Below are 12630 nucleotides of genomic sequence, written 5' to 3'. Positions count from 1 at the left end.
CCGTTGCATTAAACGGAAATTATGTTGAAAAATCGAGTTTCGTGGGGAATAGTATGGCGAATAAAACCAACCAGTTTTCAAAAAAAGAAAGTGCTGCATTACTTACTGAAGGCCCCTCGTATTCTTGAAGTAACAAGAAACATAACTATATAAATTTGATAACGTTATTTACAACAATGTTTTACTAATATTTGTTATGAACAATATTATGATTAGATTCTTTGCCCACAATTACGATCTATTTAATCTCCCTCGCTTGGAGGGAAGAGACTATGAGAAGACAGGTATGTTTTTGCAGCCATAGGAATTTTTTGTAGCTAGTTTGAACAGATGGAAATTATATTCTGTGAAAATTGAATGATTGCAGTGAACCAGTCTCTGAGAGTTAAAAGAAAATACAGGAGCTAAAATAGTTGAAATTTTACTACCCAGTACCTAGTCATTCATCGAATTATTGATATTTTGGAAAGTTCCAAATTTCCTTGCATATGAAATACTCTAAAAGACAAGAAAGCCAACTTACAAAAAGCTAAGTGCCAGATTTACGAGGGCCGTTCAGAAAGTAACCTCCGGTTGATTTAAAAAAATACACCAAGTTAAATAAAAATATTTTAATATGTACATCTTACAACTACATCTTTGCACTATTTTTCTACATAGTCTCCATAGCGATTGAGGCACTTATCGTATCTCTTCACAAGCTTTGAAATTCCTTCTGCATAAAAATCACCCGCTTGTGCCTGGAGCCAGCCTGTGACCGCATCTTTGAGCTCTTCGTCGTCATCAAACCGCTGTGACCCGAGCCATTTCTTCAAATGCATGAAGAGGTGATAATCACTTGGCGCCAGGTCTGGGCTGTAAGGTGGATGGTTGATAACGTCCCACTTGAAGGACTCAAGAAGGGCCGTTGTTCTGCGAGCAGAGTGAGGACGGACGTTATCGTGCAAAAAAACGATACCGGAAGTCAGCATACCACGGCGTTTGTTCTGTATAGCCCGTCGTAACTTTTTTATTGTTTCACAGTACACGTCTTGATTAATGGTCGTACCACGTTCCATGAATTCAACCAACAACACCCCTTTGGCATCCCAAAACACCGTTGCCATCAGTTTTCTGGCAGAAAAATCTTGCGAGGCTTTTCTTGGTTTGGTAGGCGAATTTGAATGTGCCCACATCTTTGATTGTTCTTTTGTCTCAGGGTTCACGTACTTAATCCAGGATTCGCCACCGGTCACGATTCTGTTTAACAATGGTTCTCCTTCGTCCTCATAACGTGACAGAAAGTCTAATGCAGAGGCCATTCTTTGAGTTTTGTGGTGGTCGGTAAGAATTTTGGGCACCCATCGTGCACAGAACTTACGGTAACCCAATCTTGCTGTCACTATCTCGTACAAGAGAGTCTTAGAAATCTGTGGAAAACCAGTAGACAACTCCGACATTGAGAAACGTCGATTTTCACGAACTTTTGCATAAACTGTCTGAACGAATTCGTCAGTCACCAATGATGGTCTACCACTCCTCTCTTCATCATGAACGTTTTCTCGTCCACTTTTAAATAAGCGTACCCATTCACGGACAACTCCTTCACTCATAACTCTTGGTCCGTACACGGCACAAAGCTCACGATGAATAGCTGCTGCAGAATATCCTTTGGCTGTAAAAAACCTTATGACAGCACGCACTTCACATTTGGCGGGGTTTTCTATTGCAGCACACATTTCAAACTGCAACAAAAACTAAACTAGCGCAGGTACGACGTTCACTCGACCACAGCTTGATGCCGACTGACCTGTTGAGTGCGTGAACGCACATATGGCGTCGCTACTCCCCCCACAACCCGCACTGTGACCAATCGGAGGTTACTTTCTGAACCGCCCTCGTATAATTAATCAATGTGGAAATTACGTTTTTCAAGTTTAACCAAAATGACAAACACCGATAACAACTGACGTGTCACTGGCCGTGTGATTATTTAGTGAAGAATCATGTCACACCCTGCACTTATCGGCCGGAACTTGTCAGACTGATTGCAAGAGGATCAGTAGCACCAGTCCACTTCTGGTATTTGGGTTGCAGACTTCTAATTCGTTATACAAATCTCACGAATTTCTAGAAATTCCGTCATGCTGCTAAATCGCAGACTTGACATTGCCAAGTGCAAGCTCTACACTGCTGACGCCTGTGTGTTTGTGGATGCTAGAGCATATTCTAAGTGCAAATATTTTGACGTCGTTGGAGGAAAACAAAACTTCCCTCGAAGTTTCAGCACTGATTCAGGAAATACCGCTCGTGTGAATTTCAGTTTCCTTTGTTTATACACAATAGATGAAGGTGAGCAGGCAAATACCTTCTTTGGGGATTTCTTTGCTGATTTATTATTCAAATGCTGCGCCTTGTAATGTTTTGTTGTGACGTGACATCCAAATGATATACACTCCTGGAAATGGAAAAAAGAACACATTGACACCGGTGTGTCAGACCCACCATACTTGCTCCGGACACTGCGAGAGGGCTGTACAAGCAATGATCACACGCACGGCACAGCGGACACACCAGGAACCGCGGTGTTGGCCGTCGAATGGCGCTAGCTGCGCAGCATTTGTGCACCGCCGCCGTCAGTGTCAGCCAGTTTGCCGTGGCATACGGAGCTCCATCGCAGTCTTTAACACTGGTAGCATGCCGCGACAGCGTGGACGTGAACCGTATGTGCAGTTGACGGACTTTGAGTGAGGGCGTCTAGTGGGCATACGGGAGGCCGGGTGGACGTACCGCCGAATTGCTCAACACGTGGGGCGTGAGGTCTCCACAGTACATCGATGTTGTCGCCAGTGGTCGGCGGAAGGTGCACGTGCCCGTCGACCTGGGACCGGACCGCAGCGACGCACGGATGCACGCCAAGACCGTAGGATCCTACGCAGTGCCGTAGGGGACCGCACCGCCACTTCCCAGCAAATTAGGGATACTGTTGCTCCTGGGGTATCGGCGAGGACCATTCGCAACCGTCTCCATGAAGCTGGGCTACGGTCCCGCACACCGTTAGGCCGTCTTCCGCTCACGCCCCAACATCGTGCAGCCCGCCTCCAGTGGTGTCGCGACAGGCGTGAATGGAGGGACGAATGGAGACGTGTCGTCTTCAGCGATGAGAGTCGCTTCTGCCTTGGTGCCAATGATGGTCGTATGCGTGTTTGGCGCCGTGCAGGTGAGCGCCACAATCAGGACTGCATACGACCGAGGCACACAGGGCCAACACCCGGCATCATGGTGTGGGGAGCGATCTCCTACACTGGTCGTACACCACTGGTGATCGTCGAGGGGACACTGAACAGTGCACGGTACATCCAAACCGTCATCGAACCCATCGTTCTACCATTCCTAGACCGGCAAGGGAACTTGCTGTTCCAACAGGACAATGCACGTCCGCATGTATCCCGTGCCACCCAACGTGCTCTAGAAGGTGTAAGTCAACTACCCTGGCCAGCAAGATCTCCGGATCTGTCCCCCATTGAGCATGTTTGGGACTGGATGAAGCGTCGTTTCACGCGGTCTGCACGTCCAGCACGAACGCTGGTCCAACTGAGGCGCCAGGTGGAAATGGCATGGCAAGCCGTTCCACAGGACTACATGCAGAATCTCTACGATCGTCTCCATGGGAGAATAGCAGCCTGCATTGCTGCGAAAGGTGGATATACACTGTACTAGTGCCGACATTGTGCATGCTCTGTTGCCTGTGTCTATGTGCCTGTGGTTCTGTCAGTGTGGTCATGTGATGTATCTGACCCCAGGAATGTGTCAATAAAGTTTCCCCTTCCTGGGACAATGAATTCACGGTGTTCTTATTTCAATTTCCAGGAGTGTATTTTGGGTATACACATAGATATTCAGTAATGTAATGGCCTGGCATTTCAGTAATCAGAAATGAATCGGCGAATCCCATTCTTTCTTTCATCGCTGCTTCCGTACACATAGTATACTGTGACTTTCTCTGTGAGATTCTTTATCTAATGCAGTTAATAAATCGTCAAAAATACTACTTGAATGGTTTCGTTTAATGTGCATAAGAGGAAGAGTTTCACTTTCGATGGAAGATAAGTTCTTTACGTTAATCAGTTAATGCTACGTTCCATGGACCATTTGCACAATAGATCGTAATGATGTGAATCGAACTTAATGTTTAAATATGGCTAACGCTGAACGTTTATAGTTTTTTTTTAATATCTACAAATGTAAGATATGAGTTAGTAATTTCTACCGATCATCTTTTACGCATTACACAACAAAAATAAATATTCTTATGTAGAATAGAAGAAGTTGTCAAGGAGAAACTTTTTCAGTTTGTTTTCAAATTTTACTTTGTTATCTGTCAGGTATTTTATATCATTGAGTAATTTATAAAAATCTTTTGTTGCAGCATTATGCAACCCTTACTGTGTTAAAGACAATGAAAAATTGTACAGTATTTAGTTTTCTCTAATGCGATGACAGAAAATTCAGTTAATGATAGAATTAAAACATTATACTCGTATTTTTAATATTTGTGGTCAGTCTTACTTAGTTGCTAGCTCAATGATGTTTATCTGATAGACAGGAATATCTGCCTTTTAACTACAAATCTAAGCCCAAATGAAACCAAAGAAAATATTTATCTGATCTCGTTATCCTACTCGGCCAGTTGAAGTGATATAAAGCACTGGGGTATCCAGCCGCGTCAGTTTGGCGAAAAGGCATCAATCTTTGACGATTATCACTCCCATCATCTTCATATATTTATATTTGAACAGATATCAGTTATAATGATCGATTAGTTTGCAGAAAACTGAAGATATCTACAAGAATTTGGGGAAGATGTTTAGTTGAAGATAAAAACCTAATACATTTACAAAAGTAATACTTTCTACTATTTACGAGATCAAAGATGTGAAACTTGAATTATGTGCTGACAGCGCAGTAGAGGGTCTTTCGGCATTTGATGACAGTCTTTTTAGTCAGTCTTTTTAGTCTATTACAACCGTGTCCCCGGAGCAAACCTTCATTTCCGTCGTAGCTCTCCTTTTTCTCCTCCACCCGAAAGTTGGTGGGCTCACTCATACTTCCTCCCATCCTGATGCTAATGTCTCGCTACTCTTATCAGCCAGTTTGTTTCATTCATGAACGCCTATCTCGATCGTCTCCTTTGCCTTCCTTGCTTCATCAATCTCTCGAGCAGAAAAGTCAACTCGAATTAATGCCAGAATAGATCTCTAACCATGATGTTCCTCCTAGCAGAGACAATTTAAGATAGGGTCCTCGTTTGTCCTGCTTTTGTCAACACTTCTTCGTTTGAGACTGTCAGTCCATGGTACCTTTAATATTTTCCTCCAGCACATCTCGAAATCTGTCTTTTCTTTCCCTCCTTCCTCAGTGTACAAGTTTATGGCCTACTCAAGGATATGCTCCAAATGTAACTCGTTAAGAATCGTTTCCTCATAGTCAAGGGGACACTGTTAGATGTTACTGCTGTTCTTTCTGGAAAAGTGATTCTTTCCCCTGGTGTATTCTAGCTTTAACATCCATTGTACTGCTACCATCCTCTGTTATCTAACTTTCGAGGTACCTAAAGGTGACAAGTTGGGCCAGCTTTTTGCCGTGAAGATTTCCCACCTCTGCACTTCACTATTTTTGTTTTACTTCTGCTGACTTTCAACTCGCATTGCTGTATTAAGATTTGATTCGTCTGGAGAAGAGCCTTCTACAGTAGAATAAAATAAAAACGAATTGTAATAAATAACTAAAATGACGCCCGTTGAAAATTACTCCCGGAACTGTAGTGTTGAAGACATACTGTATAGGGGCCGTTGATGTCTCCATCACCACCGTCACTACAGCCAGCGAGATACGTTATCGACGGCAGCAGCTCTCTGGCGAAGCGTCGTTACTGGGTCACGCACTCGCCTTACGTCAGCACGCGACTGCCAAAGCTTTCGCGAAAACGGGTCGCCACGCAATTGCGTGCCACATTGATTACACCGCATCCAATACACGGAGGACCTGATCCATGTCTTGAGAAGGGCAGCAGCTGGAATAAAAGGCGTGATAATTATTCTATAAATGTGACTAGCGCTTCTCATTCACGGCTCGTAACTCTCCACCCGCCAAACGGTCGGCTATAGTGCTGTGGAACACGTAGAGGGCTGTTACTGGCCACATCGCGCGATTTGGATGCAAATTGCGTGCTAAACATAGAGCTTCGATCAGCGGCACGTGAGGGAAGCGGACCGGCCTCTTTTCACTTCTCGCGCATTTTTGTCGTTGCGCTCGTACAGCACCGCAATCGCTACAAAGTGCACGTTTAGAACTTCAATAGGAGATTACCCAGCCATTAAAGTGTTTAGGTTCCCTCTGACAAAATAATTTGTACAGCGTTCAGAAGCTTGCTATGTGACGGGTGTTAGATTTTAACTGCCACAAACACGGTTCATCTAGTGCACCCATTAACTTTCGGAAGCCTCGTGAAATTTATTTCCCCTTTTTCTAACATTTCAGGAGTGTATCTTCCAGCTATCTTGAGAGCAAAGCTACAGCCTTGTTCTGTCGTTTTAAAACACAAGAGTCAGAGACGCTCATCGCCGGCAAAGGGTATGCATAATTTGAATCTGTGAATGCGCGTCCGATCAGTGATAGGATATCGATGTGTCATCATTAACTGCACTGTAGCTATGTCTGTGAGTTTATTAATTAAAGCGCCCGATTGCATGACCTGTCTATGTTCAAACCGTTGTCTTCGTTTGTTAAATTCTTCGCCAAACTAATTTCAGCTGTTTCTTTCTCCATCGAGCCCAAAAGAGTTGAAGTCGGCGGTGGAATTTCGATATTTTAGTACAGGTTTTTCGTTGATATAATTACTACTTAACAATTTTCGGACTCTTTCCCTCAATTGTGCTATAAAACCTTGCTTCTGGCCAAATTGCATCAGTCTATGTCAACGGGAGGCACCCTATAGGTTTTGATGAGGAAGTTTTTAGGTATGGAAATATGTGGTATAAGTGGCCATATCTTTAGATTTCATTGACGTTGAAACTTAATTTTTTATAGCGCAATGGGACTGTAGGCCTTACTATGTGACAAATTTCAACTTGATATGTCCACCCGTTCCTGAGAAAAAGAGTCCCTAACAGATAGACAGGCAGACAGACGAACAACAAACTCATGCTATAAGGGTTCCGTTTTTACCGATTGAGGTAACGAACCCTAAAATTTGGTTGAATACAGAGCAAAGAAGTAAAATTTATCTTAGTACCAAAGCGGACTTCCTAACTTAAAATTAGGTCATTAACTGGTAGGTAGCGGGTCTGTATGAGGATAAGGGAGACAACGTGTGGAGACGGGCTACAGCCTAACACGCGGCGCATGTCATGGAAAAAGACAACTCTGTTCACGTTTTCATTCGCATCCATGTTATCATTAATATTCCAATTTTGCTTCAAATAATACGTTTGTGATCCTAATATTGATCAATATGATATATATACTGTAAATGCACATATGTTTCAAATAATGGTTTTTCAAAAGCACGTTTTGTGTTTGCTGTACTACAAACTGGTTAAAAAAACATTCTCAGCAACGTGTAAATAGTTGCCAACATTACAGGGGATTCACAGACGCAAAGACGTCAGTCGAAATTTTGTTGTCACATGAAACGAGATTCAAATGTGTGTGAATTCCTAAGAGACTAAACTGCTGAGGTCTTCGGTCTGTAGACTTACATACTACTTAAACTAACATACGCTAAGGACAACACACACACACACGCTCATGCCGGAAAGAGGACTCGAACCTCCGGCGGGAGGGGCCGCTCAGTTCGTGACATGGCGCCTCTAATCGCGCAGCCACTTGAGGCGAAACGAGATTACGGCGACATCTATTATGGCATCATTGGTTATGTAATGCGAGAAGAACTATGTCTGACAGCGATGGTGAGTAATAGATGGTGTTCTAACGTCTTTTCAATTAAGATAATCACAATTTTCTTATGTCTACGACATCGCTACGCCTTTGGCGGAGGACTGACGTGACACTGAATTAGTATCCAGTAAATACCGCTATTTGCTATTGAGCCCTCAATGCCTTGAAACGTGGTTTATCGGTCCATATAAATTTCAAGACAATAAATCACAACTGGCTACTGTATTTGCTATATCCTCCTCAATCTACTAGTACATCACGGTTTCAATCTTTGACGTCCAAAATGGGCAAATACTTATATACTAACAACATACTTTTAATCTTTTATTTTGTGCGGTGAATACTTTGTTTGAAGTCAAGAGTGACGCAAAAATATTAACCTGTGTGCCATCAAAGAACGGAAACCAGGGAGCAAACGTTTTTATTAATGCAGTCGATCATGCTGGGATGTCGATGTTATCTAGCCTTAATAAGATCCTGCCCTAAGTCAATTAAAGTGAGTTTTCGCTCTACACCGAAGACAGCAGAACTTTTAAGTTCTTTCAAAGATGATGCATCGCAAGGCTGGGGTTTACAAGATCCCCTGTGAGTGTGGCCATTCGTAAGTCAGGCAGGCATTTCGTAAAAATGAGGAAAGATGCATGGAGCACTGTAGGTCATTTGTTACGCGACTGTCATTCTGTCCGTTTGTTAACACCCCCTTTTGTCAGGTATTACAATAGAAAATGCGAAATTACACAAAAATTTAAACTTAAAATTGAAACATTTTTGAAAGTCATGGAATTCTCGGGTCTGATTTCTTGCCAGTATGTACACTAAGGTGACAACTCATGACATAGCGATGTGGATATGTGTAGATGGCGATAGTATTGTGTACACATAGTATAAAAGGGCAGTGCATTGGTGGAGCTGTCATGCGTTCTCAGGTTAGACGTGTGAAATGGTTTCCGATATGATTATGGCTGCTTGATGGGAATTAACAGGCTTTGAACGCGGATTGGTAGTTGGAGCTAGATGCATGGGACATTCTGTTTCGAAAATCGCTGCGGAATTCAGTATTCAGAGTTCCACAGTGTCGAGAGTGTACCGAGAATGCCGTACTTCAGGCATTACCTCTCTCCACGTAACAACGCAGTGGTCGACAGCCTGCGCTTAACGGCTTAACGACCGAGAGCAGCGGCGTTTGCGTAGAATTGCCAGTGCTAACAGACAGGCAATTCTGTGTGAAATAACCGCAGAAATCAATGTGGGACGTACGACGACCGTATCCGCTAGGACGATGAGGCGAAATCTGCGTTAACGGAACATGGCAGAAGGCGACCGACGCGAGTATCTTCGCCAAAAACACATCGCCTGCAGCGCCTCTTCTGGGCTCGTGACAATATCAGTTGGATCCTAGACGACTAGAAAACCGTGGCCTGGTAAGATGAGTTCCAATTTCAGTTGGTAAGAGCTGATGTTATGGTTAGAGTGTGGTGGAGGCCCCACGAAACCATGGACGGAAGTTGTCAGAAAGGCATTGTGTAAGCTGGCGGTGGCTCCATAATGGTGTGGGTTGTGTTTACACGGAATGGATTTGGTCCTCTGTTCCAACTGAACCGACCGTTGACTGGAAATGGTTATGTTAGGTTACCTGGAGGCCATTTGCAGCCATTCGTGGACTTAATGTTCACAAACAATGATGTCAAGTCACCGGGCCACAAGTTGATTTTTTTGAAGAGCACCCTGAACAATTCGAGCGAATGATTTGGCCACCTACATCGCCTGACATAATCCATCGAACATTTATGGGGCATAACCGAGAGGTTAGTTTGTGTACAACATCCTGCACCGACTACAATTTCGTAATTATGGACGGCTATAGAGGGAACTTTGCTGAATATTTCTTCAGGGGACTTTCAACGACTTGTTGAGTTCATTCCATGTCAAGTGCTGCACTACGCCGGAAAAAAAAAAAGATTCACCACGTTATTACGAGGTATCCTGTGACTTTTGACCCCTCAGTAGTCAGTGCATATGGGTAACAGGCAAAGATCGTCGAGATTCTCAGTTACCGGGACGGATGAGCTATCTGTATAAATAATTAAGTTTATGTGGAACCCTTAGAGCCAGTATCCTACTGGGCAGTTCATTTATTGCAGTTACCTGGAAAATAATTTCTGGAAGTGACAGCATTATAAAATTTTGCTTTTATTTCTTATCTGAACGTAGTTTTTATTTGGCGTACTGCCACGTACATTTCAAAATCTACATTTCACATGTACCTCCCAATAAGACAATAAGACGATATCTGTTTTCCACAGTGATTTTGATTTGGACGGATCTTGCACCAGAAAGCCATAACTTTAGTCTTTCGTTTAGAGATTTGTAGTATTGTTTACATAGATGATGTAAGTGGTGAAGTGTAGTCATTCTTTTTGTTCTTACAATATTAAGGCATAATCCGTATAAAGCCAAATACACTTGTGTTCAAAATTAAAGCAACAAACAACTATTTCCTCGTCTTCTGTCTAATTCACGACGTAACCATATAAACTGTCAACAGATATCCGTACCATCGTGTCCTGCACGGAAGATGGCATTTTGGGCAACAGATAACCACACCAAAGATGATTTCAGGGCACCTGTTAAACGGAATAGTTTGTCCCGCATCCACAATCGCTGTGTACAGAGTCACGGACGGTGCAGTATGTCACAGAGAAGACGCCTAACAGGCTCTCTGCGGTGGAGGGCCATGGGAAAAATGGAAGCAGGACAGTCGCAAACCCGACCCGATGACTTAATGTGAATCGTTCTGTTGTTTTTAGGATGTGGCGACAGTTTATAGAGATTCAAACTGCATCTCGAATACCAGGACGGGGTCGACCACGTGTACCATCAAAAAGAAAGAACCGCTGTTAGGCTCTAAGGATACGACGGTACCACCTTAGTACTGCACGGCAACTGGCATCTGACCTCGCAGCGTCCACTGGACGTGTTGTAGTGAGGCGAACGGTGCACAGATGACTTCGGCAGAGTGGCTTTTATTGTCGTAGAACTGCTATATTTGTACTTCTGAAGCATGTTCACAGAAGGTAACGTCTAGAGTGGAGCCGTCAACCTACCATGGATGGTGGAACAGTGGACCAATGTTCTTTTCATAGATGAGTCCCGATTTGGCCTGGACGGTGATTCTCAACGGATTCGTATCTGGACGAAACAAGGAACACGATTTCGGGACCCAACCATTGTGGAAAGAGACTGATATCGAGGATGATCCCTGTTGGTGTTGGCAGTGATTATGTTGACCACTCGAACACCTCTTCATGAAATTGTACGGTTAAAACGGCAAGGTTCAACTGCTGTCACTCTGTCACTTATCGCGAAGAGATATTGGGACCTCATTTGCGATTGTTGCGAGGTGCTGTGGGCCCAGACTTCGTATTTCTGGACGATAATGCTCGACCTCATGGAGCACGCATGGTTGATGTTTTCTTGGAAACGGAAGATATTGCACGCATGGAGTGGCCTGCCAGATCTTCCAATTTGAATCCTATAGAGCACGTCTGGGATGCACTAGGGACACATGTTGCATCACGTCAGCACCCACCAACTACTCTCAAAGACTTGCGAGCAGCGCTGTAGGAAGAATGGGCGTTCTTGCCTTAACATGAGACTGAAGACATCATTCACAGCATGCCCCGTCGTTTGTCAGGCCTGTGTTCGTGCCAGAGGTGGTCACATCTCATTGTTAGCGCATTAACCACTTGTCGAAATGTGTGTGTAAATACGTTAAATTGCAAAAACCAAAAAACATTTTTTTCTACCGTTATGTGTGTTGCAGTTGTTTGCGTTCTGTATTCTTTACACTGTTTCTTCTTTACTATCACCTGGTTATACTGTTTTGTGGCAAAATAATCGCAAATTTGTAAAATTTCGGCTTGTTCTTTAATTTTGGACGCCAGTGTATTTACAAAATTGTCTTTTGACATTTAATGCTTTTTTTTTGTATAAATGGTCCAGTTCAAATGGTTCAAATGGCTCTAAGCACTATTGGACTTAACATCTGAGGTCATGAGTCCCCTAGACTTAGAACTACTTAAACCTAACTAACCTAAGAACAGCATACACATCCATGCCCGAGGCAGGATTCGAACCTGCGACCGTAGCAGCAGCGCGTTCCGGACTGAAGCGCCTAGAACCGCTCGATCACAGCGGCCGGCTAATGGTCAAGTCACATTAATGTGACCATCACCTATGTTCGACGTCAACGTGTAATAAACACTCAGAGACTGCACGCGGCACTACTAGCAGTGGAGAATAAAGAGTATACAAGGCTTGTTGGGGAGACGAGGAAAACAGTGCAGTCGTTGTCGTAATGTGGAAACGAAGCGATTTATCTGACGTCCAAAAAGGCATGATCATTGGCTCTCACGCCACGGGTGGAAGCATTTCCGAAACTGTTAAGCTCGTAAACTGTTAGCATACTGCCGTGATTAAACTATACCATGCATGGCAAAATGGCGCAATCCAAAGCTGGCGCCGAGGCATCTGTGGTGCACCACGACCCGTAGATAAGAGGGATGAACAACGGCTGTAGATTCGTACACGGGCAGACAGTTGTGTAACTGTAGATCAACTGACTGCCCAGCTGAAACACAAGGCTACCAGCAGCGTTTCCTCAACGACCGTTCGTCCGTCCCCTGTAGATGA

At 43.8% G+C, this 12630-nt stretch overlaps 1 protein-coding gene across 1 annotated transcript in view; it reads right to left on the bottom strand.

The window, feature by feature from the left end:
• LOC126259494 (uncharacterized) overlaps positions 1-12630 on the bottom strand; it is a 97921-nt gene that overhangs the window by 59996 nt on the left and 25295 nt on the right. The window lies entirely within an intron of this gene.

Source organism: Schistocerca nitens, chromosome 5, assembly GCF_023898315.1.
Source record: "Schistocerca nitens isolate TAMUIC-IGC-003100 chromosome 5, iqSchNite1.1, whole genome shotgun sequence".
Classification (NCBI taxonomy): Eukaryota; Metazoa; Arthropoda; class Insecta; order Orthoptera; family Acrididae; genus Schistocerca; species Schistocerca nitens.
Note: the sequence above shows the minus strand (reverse complement) of the source record. Positions and strands in the feature narration are given on the sequence as shown.